Genomic DNA, 20088 nt, shown 5'->3' with positions numbered 1-20088 from the left:
ATCTGTCCACTGCTGTGAGTGGGGGTTTAAAGTCCCCTACTATTATTGTATTATAATCAATCAGTTTCTTAATGTCTGTTATTAACTGATTTATATATTTGGCTGCTCCCAAGTTGGGGGTATAAATATTTACAATTGCTATATCTTCTTGTTGGACAGACCCTTTTATTATTATATAGTGCCCTTCTCAATCTCTTATGGTTTAAAATCCAGTTTGTCTGATGTAAGTATGGCTGCTCTAGCTTTCTTTTGATATCCATTAGCATGATAGATGGTTCTCTACCCACTCACTTTCAATATGGAGATATCTTTGTGTCTAAAATAAGTCTCTTGTAAGCAGCATATTGATGAGTCTTGTTTTCTTTTTCATCTATTCAGATACCCTATGTCTTTTGCTTGAAACATTGAGTCCATTTACGTTCAGAGAAATTATTGATAGGTAAAAATTTATTGCCAATGTATTACCTGGAAAGTCACTATTCTTGTAGATTGTCTCTGTTCCTTCCTAGTCTTTGTTGCTTTTGGTTTCTCTTTCCTGCCCAAAGGGTACCCCTTAGTATTTCTTGCAGAGCTTGATTAATGTTCATGAATTCCTTAAGTTTTTGCTTGTCTTGGAAACTCTATCTCTCCTATTTTGAATGATAGCTTTGCTGCGTAAAGTATTCTTGGCTGCATGCTTTTGACACTTAGCACATTGACTATATCATGTCACTATCTTCTGGCCTGCCAAGTTTCTGTGGCCAGCTCTGCTGCTCACCTTATGTATCTACTCCTGTAGGTTAAGGGCATTTGTCCCTAGCTGCTTTCAGAATTATTTTTTGATCCTTGTATTTTGCAAGTTTCACTATGCTATGTCTCGGTGTTGACCTGGTTTTGTTGATTTTGAGGGCAGTTCTCTGTGCCTCTTGGACTTGTGTGCCTGTTTCCTTCCCCAGATCAGGGACATTCTCTGCTATAATTTGTTCAAATAAACCCTCTGCCCCCTTTCCCACTCTTCTTCTTCTGGGACTCCTATGATACAGATATTATTGTGCTTTGTGGAATCCCTTAGTTCCTTAACTTACATTCAGTCAGCTTTGCAACTCAGTTATAGCATGTTTTATGTTCCCTGACTAGGTTTTAGGTCTTTTATCCCTCCAGCTAGGGTTACTCTGGTGTTTTTTATGCTTTTTTCAAGCCCAACTAGTATTCTTGTGACTGTTGTTCTAAATTCCTATTCAGATATATTGTTTATATAAATATTGTATATATTTGTTTAAATTTATATCTATAGCAAATCCTTGGCTGTGATTCTTTCTTTTGAGGAGAATTCCTCCATTTTGTCATTACACCTAGGTATTATGTTTCCTGCTCCTGAGAGTAATGCTGTATTAAGAAGGAGTCCTACGTTGTCCAGGGCCTAGTGCTTCAGGAAGTGTTTCTGGTGTATGCTTTGTGCACTCTGCTGTGTTTTAGCTGTTCTTTCCCACAGATCAGTTCTCTGCAGAGTTCCTTCTTGCCTGCAGTGGGGAGTTTTTGGACCTGAACTAGGTGTGCTTTGATTTGTTTGTTAAGATAAGCCTGGTTGAAAAAAAAAAACAAAATATAAACAAAACAAACAAAAAACCGACCTGATCCAAGAAAAGAGAAAAGGAAAAGGAACAAAAAAGCAATCAAACAAACAAAAAACTATAAGCCTGATGTCAAAGAATAAGAAAGAAATAAGGGGAAAAAAGGAGAAAGAAAAAGAAAGAAAGAAAAAAGAAGCCTGATCCAAAAGGGAGAAAAGGAAACAAACCAAGAAATGAACAAAAAACTATAAATCTGATTCCAAAGAAAAAGATAAAAAAAGAAGAAAATAAAATTAAATTAAAAATTGAAAGAAAGAAGAAAGAAAGAAAGAAGTTTGGCTCCCTTTCCACCAGACTCCTGAAGCTGATGCTTTGGAGCACTCTATCAGCGGCCCTGGTACATGTGGCATGGCTGTGTTGGTCTTCTGAGGGAGAGGCTGGCTGGGCTGACTCACAGTCATATCTTCCCTGGTAAAGATTCCCCTGCCAAGCACAGAGTGGTGGGATTTGGTGTAAGTGACTCTATTTTCCCTGGAGGTGTTGTTTCTCTCCGAATTGACTGTGTTGAGGGTGGGGGAGGGTGGGGTGGAAGATGACATCACCCGGCCGTCTCATCCCTGGGTAGAACTCACAGCTGCTGCTGCTCAGGAGGCCCTCACAGAAAGGCAAACAACCTCCCCTCCTGTGTCCCAGGCTTTGGTCAGATAGATCCCTGCCCCCAACCTGTCTGTGCCCAGGCCATGGGCATACCCAATGCCATAGTTCTCCTGTGCTTTATCTCTGGCAGGTGACTGGGATTCAAAACTCCAAAACTTTAGGTGCCTGGTAAGGCAGAGATCCGTTCACCTCACCCAGAAGGGAGGTTTCCATGTGGCACCATTCTGTCCCAGAAAAGCAGTCACGTGGTGTGTGCATGGTGGCTGTTGTCTATTGTGAAGCATAGGGAAAAGCTGTGACCAGGTTATCTGTCCCCTGCTACTGATTGGCTGCTCAATGGCTCCTGGTGGGCCATTTGTCTTTGGAGAGGCAAAATATTGTCTTCTAAATGTACTTCAAGAAGGGCAGTGAGCTCTCCCAGTGCAACCTAGGGGATCCCCTCACCATGGCGTATTGTATAAAACCCATGTGCCATTCCCTCTCTTATTCTCTCCCTCTCTCCCTGACTTCTCTCCACAAAAAGGGCTCCCTCCCCTTCACCACTCCAAGGCTTTTCTCTCCACCAGTGCATGGCTCCAAACCTCACATCTGTCACACTCTCTCCCTCCAATTGTGCACATTGTTTTCTTTCTTTCTTTTCTTTCTTTCTTTCTTTCTTTCTTTCTTTCTTTCTTTCTTTCTTTCTTTCATGAGAGACACACAGAGGCAGAGACATAGGCAGAGGGAGAAGCAGGCTCCATGCAGGGAGCCTGACGTGAGACTCGATCCCAGGACTCCAGGATCAGGCCCTGGGCTGAAAGCAGCGCTAAACCGCTGAGCCACCTGGGCTGCCCGCACATTGTTTTGTTAAACCTCAGATCGACTTCCTAGTTGTTCAAAATGATTTGATGTTGCTCTAGCTGTGTTCAAAGGACGAGGCAAGCTCAGGGCTCCCTACTAAACAACTCTGTCATTTTAACTCCTCCATTTCAGATTTTTAGCTGTTTATGGTAGAAGGATTATAGTACCAGTTTGTCTGTTATGAATGGAAGCAGAAGTCTCTTTATTTCCTATTTTTTTTTAAAGGTTTTATTTATTTATTCAGGAGAGGCACAGAAAGAGAGAGAGGGGCAGAGACATACAGGGAGGCTGACGTGGGACTCGATCCCAGGTCTCCAGGACCAGGCCCTGGGCTAAAGGCGGTGCTAAACCAATGACCCACCTGGGCTGCCCGCAGAAGTCTCTTTAGCTCTAAAGTTTTTTTATGTAATATATTTGTTTTTCAATTATTTATCCAATAATTTATCTATTCTATGGACTTAGTTTATTAAAACTGAATGAGGTCAAGTGCAACAGAATAAATATCTAAAGTAAAATTTTGGACATGTTCAATTTATTAAACGCGTTTCTAATATGAAGCATGACTAGGGGACGAGTATTGAGAGATCACAAGAGCTTCATGATCATTTGCTCATATTGATGGGTTAGTATAAACATGATGGGAGCTAATGAATGATATTCATTTTGAAGAATGGGCTACTTGTACGCGGTGCAAAGATCTCCAGAATCATACCAGCAATGCTCAATTTCATCATAGATGTAGCTTGAACATAATGTTTCGTGTGGCACCTATGTTACTTGGATCTTTAATATTAGTTCTCTACAAATTTGCAATTTTTACAGAACTCTAGGACAAGACCATTGATTATTATTCTAGTGAGTGTAGGTAATTATATATACTTTTGATACTTCTACCTTATTTCTGACAGTTATCATTTTTTTCTCCTCTTGAATGCTGGGGGCTGGAGTGGCAGGTGCCTGACATGATTCTTAATGTGGCACTTATGCTCCCTTTTATTCCTTCCACTTTTTTCCCCTTTCTGATTGTGTGTATTCTTTCATTTCCTACCCTTTGTTACTCAAGAAGGAGTGGATATTGGGAATTACACTGTTGAGAATTGGTATTAAAGAGGAAAAGAGTTTTGACTCATTAGTTCCTCCTTCCCATGGCTTGGTCACCTTTGATTCATGATCCACATAAATTTAGTTTATAGTCTTGTGAGGCTAGATTCATGACACCAGAGCTTGTTTATTGAAATTGAAGGGAAAAAAACCTCAAGGGGCAGGCTGACACAGTGGCTTTCAGAACTATCATAATATATATATTTTTTTGGTGGCCATTCTAATGAAATAGGAATGCTAAATTACTGCAAATTGGTTTTGTTTTCAGTTCTGAGAGCTTATTTAGGGGCAGGATGGAACAAAGAGACAATATGTGTTTGCTTCAGAATATACAATGCAAATTGATTGGATTATAAAGCAATACAAAATTTACTTTTTTTTTTTTTTTTTGTATCAATGCTCCTTTATCTTTCTGCTAATTTCTCTATAGGAAACATCTGTAAAATTGACCTTCAGTACTACAGGAGAAATAGATTTTTAAAAAAATCGTGCACTCTATGATGCAGACCACAGCAAATAGTTTCCAATCATGTTTTTCCTGGTCATTGATATTTTAATACTCTAATGGCTTCTCTCCACATTAAAAGATATATGTACACAGATATATACTAATCAGATTTTACATTAAATCCAAGTTATCTTTAAAAATCATGAACAGGGGGATCCCTGGGTGGCTCACCAGTTTAGCGTCTGCCTTTGGCCCCCCGGCGGGATCCTGGAGTCCCCGGATCGAGTCCCTCGTTGGGCTCCTGCACGGAGCCTGCTCCTCCCTCTGCCTGTGTCTCTGCCTCTCTCTCTCTCTCTCTCTCTCACTCTCTGTGTCTATCATGAATAAGTAAGTAAGTAAGTAAGTAAATAAATAAATAAATAAATAAATAAATAAATCTTTAAAAAAATCATGAATAGGGCAGCCCAAGTGGCGCAGCGGTTTAGCATCGCTTCTGGCCCGGGGAGTGATCCTGGAGTCCCGGAATCGAGTCCCATGTCGGGCTCCCTGCATGGAGCCTGCTTCTTCCTCTCTCTCTCTCTCGCTCTCTCATAAATAAATAAATAAATAAATAAATAAATAAATAAATCATTAAAAAATATTTTTTAAAAAATCTTTAAAAAAATAAATAAAAATAAATAAAAATCATGAATATATCCCATGTTAGGTCCATATTTTGGGTGAAGATAGAAATGTTTATTTTGCTTCAGACAAGGAACTGACATATACTGAACATCTATTTTTTGATATAAATTATTTTGTTTAACTCTTTTGAGGCAGACTATATTTTCCAAAAGTGGTGGAATGTTTTTTGGTCTCACATGCCCTTCTAGAAACTTGTCACTGTCCTATCTATGAAATCTGTTTTTCTACCACTTGAACTTAGGACCTGTGTAACTATCTCAATGACAAGACAACAGCAGAAGTGACACACATAACTTTTGAGACTAAGTCAGGAAAGGCAATACATATTCTGTCTGGCTCACTACTTTTCTCAAAATGTTCACTCTTGGAATTCAGCCACATGATGGAAGCCTAGGACACATGGACAGATCACGGGTAGTTGTTCTGGCTAACGGCCCCAGTAAAGATCTCAGCCAATAGCCAGTATCAACCATCAGACATGTGAATTAAGAAGCCCTCAGGTGATTCTAGGATCCACCCTGAGTCATCCACTGGCTTTAGGTCTACCAGCTGGGGTACCAAACCCATCATAAAGCAGAGGTGAAATGTTAATTTCATCCTCAGTCTTTGAGATGCCCCCACTAAGGCTGCGTTGAGCAGAGATGAGCAACCCATAGAGTCTTCCTCAAATTGCAGATTTTCAAGCAAAATAAATATAATTCTTTTAAGCCATTAAGTTTTAGGGTGCTCTTATAGGCAGCAGTAGACAGCTGGAACACATTTTAATTTCGGGAAGTAGAGTGTGGCCAAAATTAAACTTAATATATGTAGTAGCAGCTTAGGACCGGGAGGCAGGCAGAAATGGGAAGCATCTGTAAGAGTGTTAGTGAAATACTAAAGGGGTCAAGGAGACCATTAGAGGAAGCCTCATGGACCTGGAAAGACTGTTGGTAAAGACTTTAAAGAAAGAGAGAAATATGGCATCAGAAGCTGGAGAAAAGGGGACTCTTGTTATATAGTGATAGAAAGTTTAGCAACAATGTCTCCTGCAGTAAGGTGGAAAATGAGAAACATACCTATTTTCTAGCTAAGAAGATTTGCAGAAAGAGGGTTGAGAATGCTTTGCCACCTGTCTGTTTCTAGCTGCCTGTAGTAAAATGTAAGGAAAAGAGATGAGCTAAAGAAAGAACTGTTATATATAAAGTCTCCAGGACTTGCTGGGTTGGAAAAGAAAACTGTTTCTCATTCCCAGCCTCTCCAGATGGCAAATGATACTAAAATTAAGATGTGGCTTCTGAGCAGAGATCAAATCCAGGGTGCTGTCAGGAAAACATGGTCTAAATATAAAACCATTTGTTAAAGCCTCATAAAATTTTAAGATAGTGCCTTATAGACCATTTCAAATAGACGAAAGTACCCATAAGGATCTTAAGGAGTGCCTTATAGTTTCCTTCTGTAAAACAATAGGGCTTCTGAGAATCTTAAGGTAGGTGTCTTTCAAGAGAGCCCAAGTTAGGAAAAAAAGGCTTATCTCAGTGAGACTTGGACATATTACTTTTGTATAATGGGGTGGGTTATAAAGTGATTCATAAGAAACCCACAAATTGTTTAAAGGAATTTTGTCTTCTTGTACTAAAAAGGATAGAGACAGTACAAAATTAAGAGGCCATTGGATCCCCAAAAATCTATGGGCAGGAAGCATATTAAGAAAATCATTCAGATGCAAAGACGATCCACACTTTATGGAATAGAAAAGATAAGGTAGTGGGTTGAAAAAGCCCAAAGACAGGGCAAAGAGCCATGGGGAACTCTTAGGTGGTAAGGCTGAGTCCTGGTCAAGGAACTGGTAACTGTTTCTGGTTGTATTTTGGAATGAACCAGTGACAGCTGTGTTTTATCAAGTTTCCTCATTTTGAATGTGAGCACATTTGATGGTTTTCTTCCATCTATCACATTATTGTATGTCAGGTGTGTGCGGAATAAAGAAATCATCTCTTTAGTTCACACATCTGCATATCAAGAGGAAAGTCACTCAAGGCTAAACCCAAGGAACCACACCCAAAGAATGTCATCTGATTTTGATGACAAGATCCTGGATCTCAAGCCCAAGCCTGATGAGCTTCAGAGAGGGATCATGGCAAAGAAAGCGGGTTTATTTTGCATATGGAGGAGATGTGAATTGGTGTGGCCAAAAGTGGATTGTGGCAGATTTTAGTTTCTAAGAACAGCCTCCACAATACTTCTGGTCCCAAACGCTCTTCCAGGATGTTGCCATTTGCCAATTAATAGGATACATATCCCATCCTCTAAAACTTGAGTAGACCTTAGTGACTACATCAGAGAATAAAAGGCTGCAAAAGTCACGCTGTGTGGCTTCTGAGACCAGAGTATAAAAAGAAATAGAGCTTCCACTTGACTTCTTTCTCTTGGAATGCTGACCCTTGGAATCCGACCTTATGAGGAAGGCCAAGTCACAGGAGAGGCCATGTGTAGATGTTCTGGCTCTCTGCACCAGCTGAGGTATCAGACAGCACTCGGAATCAATTGCCAGACTCGTGAGTGACTGAGCCTTTACGTGATTCTGTGCCCAGCCTTGGAGCTGTGACCCTGAGTGGAGCAGAGATGAGTTATCCCTACCAGACTTTGGTCAGTTTATGGAGTTATGCCAAATAAATACCCAAATTTTGAGGCCACTAAATTATGAGGTGATTGTCACACAGCAATAGATAACTCAAATGAACACCAAAAATACTGTAAGCTAGATATGATCATCTCTTTTACAGATGAAGAAAAACGCTAACAGCCGCATAGCATGTAAATGGCAGAGCTGAGCTGTGGATTCCAGGGTGTCTGAATCCACAGTTTGAATTCTCTCCACTCTTTGACCCACTCCTGTGAGAAGGCATAGGTTGACCAGAAAGATATTGAGCTGAACTAAAAATTCCATTAAGCTCTAGCCTGAGAAGATTGAGCCCAGGAGAAAGAAGATGAGATTTGTAACCTGCCAAGTACATGGGCCTTCCTTGAAAACAAGGCACACTTTGCAGTCAAGAAAATTTATGGTCAAATTCTGCCCTTATATTTACGGGCTTTGGTATGACCTCGAGGAGGCTATATAACTTCTCTGTGTGCAGGTTTCCTAAGCTGAGAAATGATGATATATCTGCCTTGCAAAATGGTTGTAGCAATTATAATTTTTGTATGGAAATAAGAGAAATTATTATTATGAGTCTAGATGTCTGAATGTAGTCATCTGAAAATCCTGCTGGAATATGGGTGGTGCACACACTCATTGCTCTCTGACTTCAGATCAAAATGTCAGCATTGAACTTGGCCATTATCTCTCTCTCTCTCTCTCTCTCTCTCTCTCTCTCTTTTGAAATCCCGCTGCCACCTGCCATCTCTTCCCCTAGTTTCAGACACTCACTTCCCTCAGCGCCTCTAGCTATGAGGACTCTGCTGCTTCCCCTATGCCTCAAAAAGGCTCTTCGCATCTCCCTGGTATCACAAAATTTCTGCCTCGAATTTTAGCTAAAATCGATTATTTGTTTAATGACATTCAGGTGCAAATGAGGCTTAACCCCATGAGACCTTTGCACTTTAAAAGAACAGCTCATTAACTACTATGAATCTTTAATTGTTAGAAGTAGTGGGAGAGACAATTTTGTTCCCAGAGTTCTTTGCCTACTCTTTCTTTCCACCCACAATAAGCAAAAAATATTCCTGAAAGCTACTTTGTAACCTCTCTGCACCCCTTTTGGAAAACAGTCCATATCCCAACAGGGCCCAATGGAAATGAATTGTTGCCTGGGGTGAGAACTGAGATTGTCAGCAAAACACAAATGAACTATATTGTGACATTTTTTTTTTCCCACTTCTTATTCTCTTTAAATAGTGGATGGAGTTGGGTATGGGAGGAGGCTTCTATTTATTGATCGCCTTGACATAGGAAGTACTTTATTATGTAGCTTTCGTTTAATGCCATTGTCTGCTTGTGTGTTTACTTTCTGGATTAGCCAAACTTTATTTTCTTAGAAATGTATTCACTATTAGTAATTATTTGAGTTCTATGAGACATTCAAAGGAGAGAAAGAAAGAAAGAGAAAGAAAGAAAGAAAGAAAGAAAGAAAGAAAGAAAGAAAGAGGAAAAGGTAATTATGTATTTCCTTTGACTAGGGCAAGGTGACTTTACTCCATCTTGTTTGACAAAAGTATTTCTCTATGTTTAGCTGTAGAGGCTCCCGAGGTAGAATTACAGAGAATGAAGTATATAACTGCAAGGTCTTTTGAACAGGCATTTGACTCACTCCTTAGGAAATACTCAAGAAAGGTTTTTACAGCTCAGGGTAATGAGGGAGATGAAGAAAGGGAATAGGAGTAGATAGAGCTTGTATTGAGTCACACATGTTTTTATTCACTGGTAGTGTCCTCAAAACACAAACTAAAACACAATAACAAAATCAAACTTAAAAGGCATTATAATCTAATCAAGATGTGGCAATATTTTGGCCTAAACAATATTGAACAGTCCCATCCAAATCTCTGGCTCCATTTCCAGTCAATGTAAAGTTGTTAATTTCATTGCATTTCCTTTGGATTTATTACTTTGAATTTTTATTTTGTTTAAGTGCTCTGTCTTAAAATAATTAAACCCACAATTTTGTTATGGTAATTTTCCATTTTCTTTAGCCTCAATCTGGTTCCCCTTGACCACTAATTCCCCCATCCAGGGGTCCATGTCTCAATTAATGTTACCTTAAGGTGCCAATACCCACTCTAGTCTCAAAGTCCCCATGGCTGGCTGTGTTTCAGAATTCTCTGGAGATATTTGAAAATTATAGATTTCTAAGGCCCATCCAAAGCTAGTGCACCATAATTCTTTGCATATCTGTCCCTTCCTTTCTATTCTCATTAGAATAGTACCTTAGTACCTAAGTCTACATTTTCATTTGCTAGGCCAGCAATTATCCATTAAGTGGTGTCTCCAGCTAATCTCCTGTCTTCCCAAGAATGCTTTTGCTGGATTAATATTCCTAAAATAGTACATCACATATGTTCCTATGTTCAACAACTGTTCATTTATTCCAGTTGCTCTCAGGAATACAATTACCTTTAGTCCTACATTTAAGGCTTCTGACCACTTATCTTTTACACACCTTTCCAACATATGCCAGCTTTTAACTGACTCGAGTTTTCATTAGCACATAAGGTTTTTAAACTTTATGTTGAAAAACTTCAGACTTATGGATAAGTTGCTAGTTTAAAGAATTCCTGATTACCCTTTATTCAGATTCCTCATGTTAACATTTTACCATATTTGTTTTATCATTCTCTCTTTCTCTCTCTTTTATCTATATGGCAGACATGATGCTTCTTTACCTCTAGCTACTCAAATATGTAGGGAATTCTCCGAGATGACTGTGGTACAGTGATCAAACTAAGAAGTTACCATCGATACAATTCTATTCTCTGATCCACAGAAAACGAAGAGGCAAGGCATTAAATAGAAAATATTGGCAAAATATACATGTGCAAAGATCTTATATTGAGAATATAAAAAGAACTGTCATAATTCAACTCAGAGAAGATAAATGTTTCCCTCTCCACTGGGCCAAAGACTAGAACACCTCACAGAAGAATATTGACAAATGGTTAATAAGTGCATGCGGAGGTCCTCAGAATTAGAAATGTGAGTTAAAACCACAGTGAGACTACTATATACTCAGTAAAATGTCTAAAAACATCAAGACAATATAACATCCCCAAATGTTGCAAAACCATGAAGTGATTGGAGCTATTATGCATTGCTTATGGAATATAAAATCATTCGACCACTTTGAAAAACTGCTTGGCAATTTCTTTAAAAAAATAGATCTTCCCTGAGAATCATCAATTTCACTCCTTTTTTTTTTTAAGGTTTTATTTATTACTTGAGAGAGAGAATGAGAGAGAGCACAAGGAGGGGGAGCATCAGGCAGATGGAGAGGGAGATGTAGACTCCCCTGCTGAGCAGGGAGCCTGATGGGGTCATGGCCTGAGTTGAAGGCAGACACTTAACTGACTGAGCTACCCAGGTGCCCAATTCCACTATCCTTTAATTGAAAAATGAAAGCATATGCTTACAAAAATATTGTACAAGGATACTCATAACATCTTCAGGTATAAAAGCCAGTAAATAGAAACCACTAGAATGTCCATGATTAGGAGAAGAGGTCAATTGTAGTCTACTCATACAATGGAATAAGACAGTGAAAGGAGACATGATTCAACTATATGATCAGTCCATAGATGTGATGTTGAATGCAAGACACAAAAGAATAAAAACTATATAATTAAATGTATACAAGTTCAAAGTAAGCAAATCTAACCTATGGTGATAGAAATCAGAACTGTTCTTGCCTCAGTAGAGAGTACACTGACTGGAAAGAGTCATGAGAAAACTTTCTGATGAAATGGAAATGTTCTATAGCTTGATTGAAATGTGGGATTTTCAGGTGTGTATATTTGTCAAAGTTGATTGGCTGCATTTCACTGTGTCAATCATACCTTAATAATAAATGTAATGCAAAAGTTGTAGGTAGGGTGCACTTGAACTACAGAGATGTGTAGGAACCCAGGTTTACTAGAAATAGAGCTACTAACATCTCTGGAAGGGAAGGCCTGGGTGGGAGCAGAGATTTCCAAAAATCAAGTGAGTGAGTTTCTACAGCAAGCCAGTGAACTGACTTCACTTAGAGACAAAGACAACTTTTGGTGAACTTGCAGGAATAGAACCAGCTAGAACTCAATTATCCTTTATCCCTTCCATTTCCTGCCAGGCCTATCCATTGCTTGAACCATTTGAAAGCCAAGAGGGTATGGTTGCTCTGTAGTATGTGGTCCCTCTAGGTCAGCAATAGGTAAAGAGGAGAAGGAAGGAGATTGGATCTTAAGATGAAAATAGAAGATACCTGCATTCACCTTATTTTTACTCAAGTTCAAAGGGCATCATTTAATTGTCATAATGGGGGATGCCTGGGTGGCTCAGTGGTTGAGTGCCTGCCTTTGGCCCAGGGCGTGATCCGGAAGTCCCGGGATCCAGTCCCATGTCGGGCTCCCTGCGTGGAGCCTGCTTCTCCCTCTGCCTGTGTCTCCACCTCTCTCTCTCTCTCTCTCTCTCTCTCTCTGCATCTCTCATGAATAAATAAATAAAATCTTTTAAAAAAATTGTCAGAATGGTAACTTGGACAAGAGATTCTGCAGATTGGATGGTGGGGTGGTAAGTGAGTTGGAGTGATTGGAGTGATTGGTTCTGGAATTTAAGCTTTTTAGTAATGGACTTGAGCACATGATGGGATAAGGGACAGTGTGATCTTGGTAGTATCAATGGAATATAAGGCCCAGTAGGGTCAAAGGATTATTGGAGTTGGAGTACTAGAAGGGGCTTTTGCAAATAAAATTATGGATGGATTTCAATTAATAGTGGCAAAAGGTCAAGTATATGACCATGGGAATCAGTGGTTAAGGTAGCATAGAATACGAAATGATTGAAGAAGAGGAAATCAAGGAACCAAACAATCAGGGTAATGGAAGAATTGTTTGCATATACTTTGAAATCATCAAGAATTATCATAGGATGGTGAGAATGACAGAGTGAGGAGCTTAAAGTTTCAAAAGAATGTTGAAGGGTAATGAGGGGAGAACCAGAGATTACTGCCACCAGGAGAGAAGTGGGTGGTATAGGCTGTTAACTTGAGTCATCCTTGATACCTTCTCTTTCTCAGCCCCAGAGTTAACCAATCATTAAGTCCTATCAGTCTCTTGCTTTTCTCAATATAGCACAACTCTAGTCACCAGCCAGATTTTTGAAAAAATCATTTCTCCCTGTTTCAGAACATTTATTTTCTAATCGGTCTTCCAGTACCCACTCTTGTCAGTTTGTTTCCTTTGCTGCTGTCACAGTGAACTTTTCTCAGTAAATAAGCTCATGTAGTTCCTCCTTATCTTCTTCTAATCCAGCACTTAAAATTTTTCAGTGGGTCTCCACTAATTTTAAGATTAGGAGCAAAATCCTTCAGGTCTAAAAGGGTCTGATCTGGCCTCAGATCTACCCATCTAGTCTTATCTAGATGGGAGGTGTATTCTCCTATCACCTCTCTGTGCAAACCAGTCACGTCAGCTCTCCTGTTCTGTCCTCCAACTGGTTCTTTTCATATACCACTTGCTTTGCACGGGATGTGCACTGCTTTACCTCCCCCTGTTTTACCAGATTAATTAGGAGTCATCAGCCAAAGCTTGTTCAAATATCACTTGCCTAAGAAATTCATTCCCAACATTCTCAGACTGGGTTTATGCTGGCGAGACCCTTTATATATGGAACTGTATGAGTGCTTCTTAAGGAAGACATCCCAAGGGCTATCTCACATGGCAAATATTTAAAATTTATATTGGCTTCTCCTCTGTTTAGGGTTAAGCACAGCTGGTTGCTGGGACAGAAAAGACCAACAGACCCTGAGTAAGAGAACACCTTTAAAGAAGTCACAAAGTCTGATTTAATGACACAGTTTCATAGCGCAAGAGTCTGGTGGAGGAGAACTGGTTTGGACCAGCATGTAACTTTTGCTAGAAGGTCCCTCCAATACCATTCTTATAGCCCAGTGATTCTAAGGGTAAGGACTGATTTTGACCTGAGTGCTTTTGTTCAATGTGAAACCAGTTCCGCTGGATCTAAACCAGCAGGGGCGCTGCAGTATAGGAAAAGCCCTGTGCCTCCAAGTAGCAGACCGGGCCTTTAATAGTGACACCATGTGGTACCATGTGGTACCAACAATAGTGTACCAGTTGGTGGAATTAAACTTGATTTTCATTAGCTTGGAAAACATATCAATACTGGTAATGTTTGTACAATTCTATAAATTTATCTTAGAAATTATTGGACCATACACTTAGAGTGTATGAATTTATGATGTAAAGTGACAAAAGTATTATCACTCGATAAAGTGACAAAAAGTATTAAAAAATGATACCAATTCTTGGTTGCATTCTTCAGCCAATTATATCAGAACCTCTGGGGGCAGGGGGTGGACATTGTTAGGTATTAAATATTCCCAGGAAAATTTAGCAATATCTAACAAAGGTATATATGCATTGCCTTTTGGCTCAATCCTGTTTGTAGATAGTTATTCTGAAGACAGCAATACAAATAACACGTATAATGTTATTCATTAGGGCACCATTTGAAAATGCAAAATATGGAAAAGCATCTAAATGCCCATATATAAGAGAATACTCAAACTATGGTACATCCATATAATAGAGAGTATTACCCAGCTATAAAAAAGAATGAAGAAGATCTTACCAAACCAACATACAGTAGAAACCAGAATATACTTTTATGTGAAAGATAGCAAAATGCCAAAATATACCAATAGTAGGGTATTTTTCAAGTAAAAATGAGGAAGATCTAAGAAAATATACATAACGTCTGCTCACTTGGGCAAAAAGGAATATGGAAGGCATAAATTAGACTCTAAAGTGTTGAATTAACCTACAGAGGTGACTGGGAATGGAGTGGGAAGAATGGAGGAGTGGGAATGGGTGGAAGGCATGAGTAGGGGCATATCTCTAAGCTCACCTTCTGTGATAGTTCTGACCGTTAGGACCATGTAGTGTTTCACATATTAAAAAATAGGTAATTAGTATTAACTAGGATGTGTGGGGACCCAAACAGAATGCACATGGTAACCAATGAATGCTGAAAATGAATACCACAGCCATAACAAATGGGATAAAAAAAGAAAATAATAAGCCCAGTATTGGAAATATGTGGCCTACAAGGCCAAAGACACACAATTATGGCACTCTTTTAAGTAAATTTGTTTTTCACAGAGGTTTGTTTTAGTAATTCTGGAACAACTTCATGTATATCCTAAAATTGAATAAATAAGTAAATAAATTATGGACAGTGAAAGCCAATTTATTACTGTCAGAGAAAGGAGTTAAAAATGAGGAAAGAGGAAAGCTAGAATGAACCCTGTGGATTAGGATCATAGGGCGGAGTTTTAACTAGTGTTTTTCAATACATATAGAGAGAGGCAGATACAGAGATAGATGCAGCTGTGCATGTACTTGTGTGTACCTATATGTAGTTCCTTGCTCTGTTCACTTAGAAGACATAGAAGCAATGACAAATCAGCAGCAATGAGTATACCTAATGCCCAAAACTTGGTTTGTAAGTGTTGTTTTTCAATAAAATAGCCAAGGGCTATTTTGGTGCAAGGCTGAGTGCAAGGTAAGCTTGGATTATCTTGTGGTGCCAGAAAGTGAATGTTCAAAAAATGATGGAAGCATGTTGAAAAAGTTAGATACCAACCTGAAGTAGTTCCCAATCACCAAAGCTGGGAATATTGGATTATAATTCATCGGTTAAAATAAATATCCAAGTCTGTACTGATAAAACAGATAATTGAACAAGTAACTACATACAAAAGAAAGGACTGTTTTTCCTTACAGAGGAATTCCAGTGAGTAAATGCAAAAGGAACAGTGGAAATATAAAATCACCATTTGGCAAATGCCACTGTAATAATTGTTTTAGGGAAACCTCAATGGATGCTAAAATTAGTGGGCAAACATATAATTAGAAACAAGATATTTGCATAATCTCAGAATATCTCGCCACAAGATACTAATTACAAAGAAAAAAAAAAGTAGTATCCTTACAGTAGAGAAACTTGGCAGACACTAACTTCACCAAGTAATCAAGATTAACATTACCAGTAGCGTGACACATCGACATCCTGGACTTCCCAACATGATGCCCTGAGAAGGGCATGACACCGTTTCTGTGGTTTCTTGTCAAAAATATGTAACCTTCATTTAATCATGAAGAAACATCAAACAAACCCCAACTGAAGAATATTTTACAAAACAACTGACCAGTACTCTTCAAAAGTATCAAGGTAGTGAAGGACAAAGGAAATGAGACTGAGGGCCAGTCCCAGATTGGAGATGACCAAGAAGACACAAGGGCCAACGGCAGTGTGGGGATTCCTGCTTCTGTCTTGTTTGGGCGTTGGGGGAAGCTCTCTGCGGAGCCAGGCAGGACTTGGGGCTATTCGAATAGGTGATTGCTTGAGTAATTGAAGAAAGAGGGCCAAGTGCATAGTCCGGGAGGTGGTATGAGTCAGAGGGTTTAAGAATGGTCTTGTGGGCACCCCCTGGTTTTCCAGTGTAGCATTTATCAAATTAAAATCATATATCTGTTTCCCCTGTGAGTGTATAAGCTCCACGAACACGGTGCCCATCCACCTCCCTTGCCCATTCACCAAGCTGTCCCAGGGCGGAATAGGTTATCCAATAAACACGCGGAAAAGCACACCCTTAGTCTTCCTTTGCTGGTCAGGCCCCTGCAAGCACGTCTGTCTCTCACATTTGCTGTGAGTACCTCCACTGCCTGGAGTACTCTGTTCACAGGTGACTGAGGCCTCTACCCCTTTATTTAATGCCTCTCCTTCCTTCGGGCTCAGTGCAAGCCCCCTTTGTATCGGGAAGCATCTCAGGCTTTAGAGACTTGATAGAGGTATTCGGGTGCCCTTTCTTTCGTACTCCGGCCTTCAGCGCACCTCAGGTCTTTCCTCCTTTCCAGGCTCGATTACTTCAAAAGTGAAGAGAGGCCTTTGTATTTTTGAGCAATGATTTTCAAAGTGTTTTTAACATTTATTTTGTTGTTTTGTAATTACTGATGAGTAGATTGTTTGCTCATGTTTACTGGCTCCTTTTCTTTGAAAAAAAAAAAAAATCATTGTATAATACCCAGAGGTGTTCGTGAACAATACAGGTAAAAATGGAACTGCTCTCATCTGGTTGGAGGAGATGAGGGTGGGGGTGGGGGAGAGTCCTTCCAACTGACCACCCCACTGCTAGCCACCACTCCACTCTGGGAGGCTTTGAGGTATGGGTGACGAACTTTTTGTCCATAGTTTGAAAACTCTGGGATAGAAGATTGGTACAATATTTCTGCCATCTTTAGAAGCACTGGTTGGTGTCTTCTGGAAACTATGGACCGCTCCCTTCCGTGTTGTGTTTACCATGCTCCAATCTGGACTAGAAAGAATGGAGTGTATCTTTTTAGGCCCAAGACCTGGTACAAAGCCTTCACCTATTGGTCCATTTGGTGAAAGTTTCTTGATGATGAGCACAGGACCAGGAATTCTAGAAATCTTCCTGAGATAGCCCCAGAATTGGGCCTGGGGACCTTGAAGGGATTTGAATTGGGGACAAAGGTCATTATCTCTTATCAGTGGGGGCTGTGTGGTAATGCCAAACAAAGGAGGCCAAGCAATGAGGAACCATCACAAGTTTTGGAGGACACAGGGAGATAGAAGAGGTGTCCCCCCGACAAGGCCTATGAGTGTAACAGCCCACTGCAACCCCAGACAGCCTAAAACTAGAAACAGAAATGATCACGCTCTGTCTTATATTAATTCCCGAGGGTGGCCTCCTCGGCAAGTTATCCCAGGAAGATAATTGGAAGTGGCTAGTTTCCAGGTACGTGAAGGATCAAATCCCCCCAAAATGTGGGCAGGCCCTGAGGCAAAGCCTTCCCTAACATTCCCCAGTCCTCATCCCACAGCCCCTATTCTCAGCTCGAGCCTGAACTCTTTCAGATACGGATGAGCAAATGATGAGGGTTGTAATGCTGGATCACTCTCTACTTGGTAGTGGTGCTGGTTTGATTGGTGGCACCAGCTAGCCGCTGTTGGTGGGAGCATCCTGCCCTCTGCTGGATTTGGCAGGAAGAATGAATTTGCGTTGCCTGCTAAGGAATTAATTAGATGGAAGGTTTTTGATTTTATCTGAAAACAAATATTTGCTTGTGTGTTGATGGGGTCTAATTAATCAGGGAGCACATCCTTTAAATGACATCTGGTTTCTTAGGGGGTTTTCAGGTATCCAGGAAGATTCGTTATCACAAGTATACTCTCTGCTCAGTAAACAAGGGTGTGAAATACACAGTGCAGACATTTTAAAAGCCATGTAAAGAATCAAAGCCACATCTCTAATAATTTTTAATGTATTCAGATGGTGATGGAGAAGCCTTCAGGAGTACCGTGAGCCTGCCTGGGTTTAATTCGCAAGATACTAAATCTCCCTGAGACTGAGTCTCTTCATGTGTCAGATGCCAAACCCACTTTGAAAGTTTTTTTGTGAGGATCAAGCAAGCTAATCATGTATGTGAAAGGACTTTACTGTGCCCACTAAAACCGTGGCATTTTATACATATGGACTATGCACAGGTTCACGCAAGAGTACGTGTACACACACACACACACACACACACACACACGAGGTTCACACAAAAGTACCAGGCAACGCTGTTTGATTATTGGCTTTTATTGACTTCCTGAAATTGATTTTGGGTAAAACTAGAAAACAGATACCAATATTTCAAATCTAGAGAATGAAAGAAGCCTTCCTAAACATTGGAGGAAAGCAGGATGGCCTTAAAATAATTTTTGTAACAAGATCTGGAGACAGAGCAACTTTTTACTGCGTAATATTTACCTTGTAGTGCCGATCACTATGTTCTGGATAAGCCATAAGAACATCTATATTTATCACCTTCATAAACAGATAAATGGCCAAAATGAATTCTAAGGATAATCTTGTACAGGAATCCAATCCCTCTCTTCCCTCTTTTCCTCTTTTGTTCTGGGTTCTTCCCTATTCCTCTCTGTCCTGTTCACCTCCTGTTTGATTTGAAACCTGAAGTCAGTTTTTTCCACTAGCATTGTCATTGCTGGTGAGGGTGAGCCATTTCTTGTCCATATAGCAATTCTCTAAGCATAGCGACTTTTTGCTCTTCAGTGCTGTGATTAGGATTGGGGTAAAATGTGGTCCCAGGTCTTAAGTCATTGGTCATCCAAAGTGTGAAAAGTTGAATGCCAATGGTTTTCACATTAATGTAGTAGCTCTTTAATAAAAAAAAAAATTTTAAGTGAAAATTTGTTTAATTGATTTTGTTCTCTTAGTTAGCAGCTCTGCTTAATAAAGGGTTTTAAAACCTCCCATTTGTGCTTCCAGCTGAAGAGTAAACCCAAGTGTAATGATCTCCTTGCCAGCCTCAATAAGTGCTCTATTGATGTTTTGTAGAAAATGTGACTTCAACAAAAATTTAATATTAGTTGCCGAAGATACAAAGGAATAAGACAACCTTAGATACATATATGAATAACTATGTGGGAATTGAGGAGGAAATAACCAGAAAAATTAATCTAATCTTGAAGAGTGAAAAATTTTCCAGGTGGGCAAAGTGTGTGTGTGCGTGTGTTGAAGGAGTAGGCAAGGGAGCAGCCTTCAGGGCAGTGTACCAGGTAAGTGTGTATAGTTTATGGAAATCTGTGCTGTCGCTAGAATGACTGGGGGGTGGGTGATCTTGAGCCTAGAAAGGTAGTTTGGGGCCAAATGGAGACCCTGTTTAAGGGCTGAGAAATGGAGCTTGACTCTCACTGGGTGTGTGTATTAACCAACACACTTGAGTGGCGGATCAATATTATACATCTATAATCTCTGTTAGTCAGGGAAGTGTTTACTAGGGAGGAAAGTTGGGTTTAAAGTGATATTATAATTCCCTAGTCTTTTAAAATATGTGTAAGTTGCCAAATGAAAATGAGTTGAGTTAGTGATTCCTAGAACAGACTAGAATCCTTACTTAGCATCTTTGAAACAAAACAGCTTAAATCCCTTTTAATGCATCAGAGAGTCATGCATCTTTTAAAAGCAGTAGTGCCTACTCAGATAACCATACGCTTAGATGACCATATCTATCTACTATAGATAACCATATACT

This window comes from Vulpes vulpes, chromosome 3, assembly GCF_048418805.1.
Source record: "Vulpes vulpes isolate BD-2025 chromosome 3, VulVul3, whole genome shotgun sequence".
Lineage (NCBI taxonomy): Eukaryota > Metazoa > Chordata > Mammalia > Carnivora > Canidae > Vulpes > Vulpes vulpes.
The sequence above is the reverse complement of the archived record's forward strand: the minus strand, read 5'-3'. Positions refer to the sequence as shown.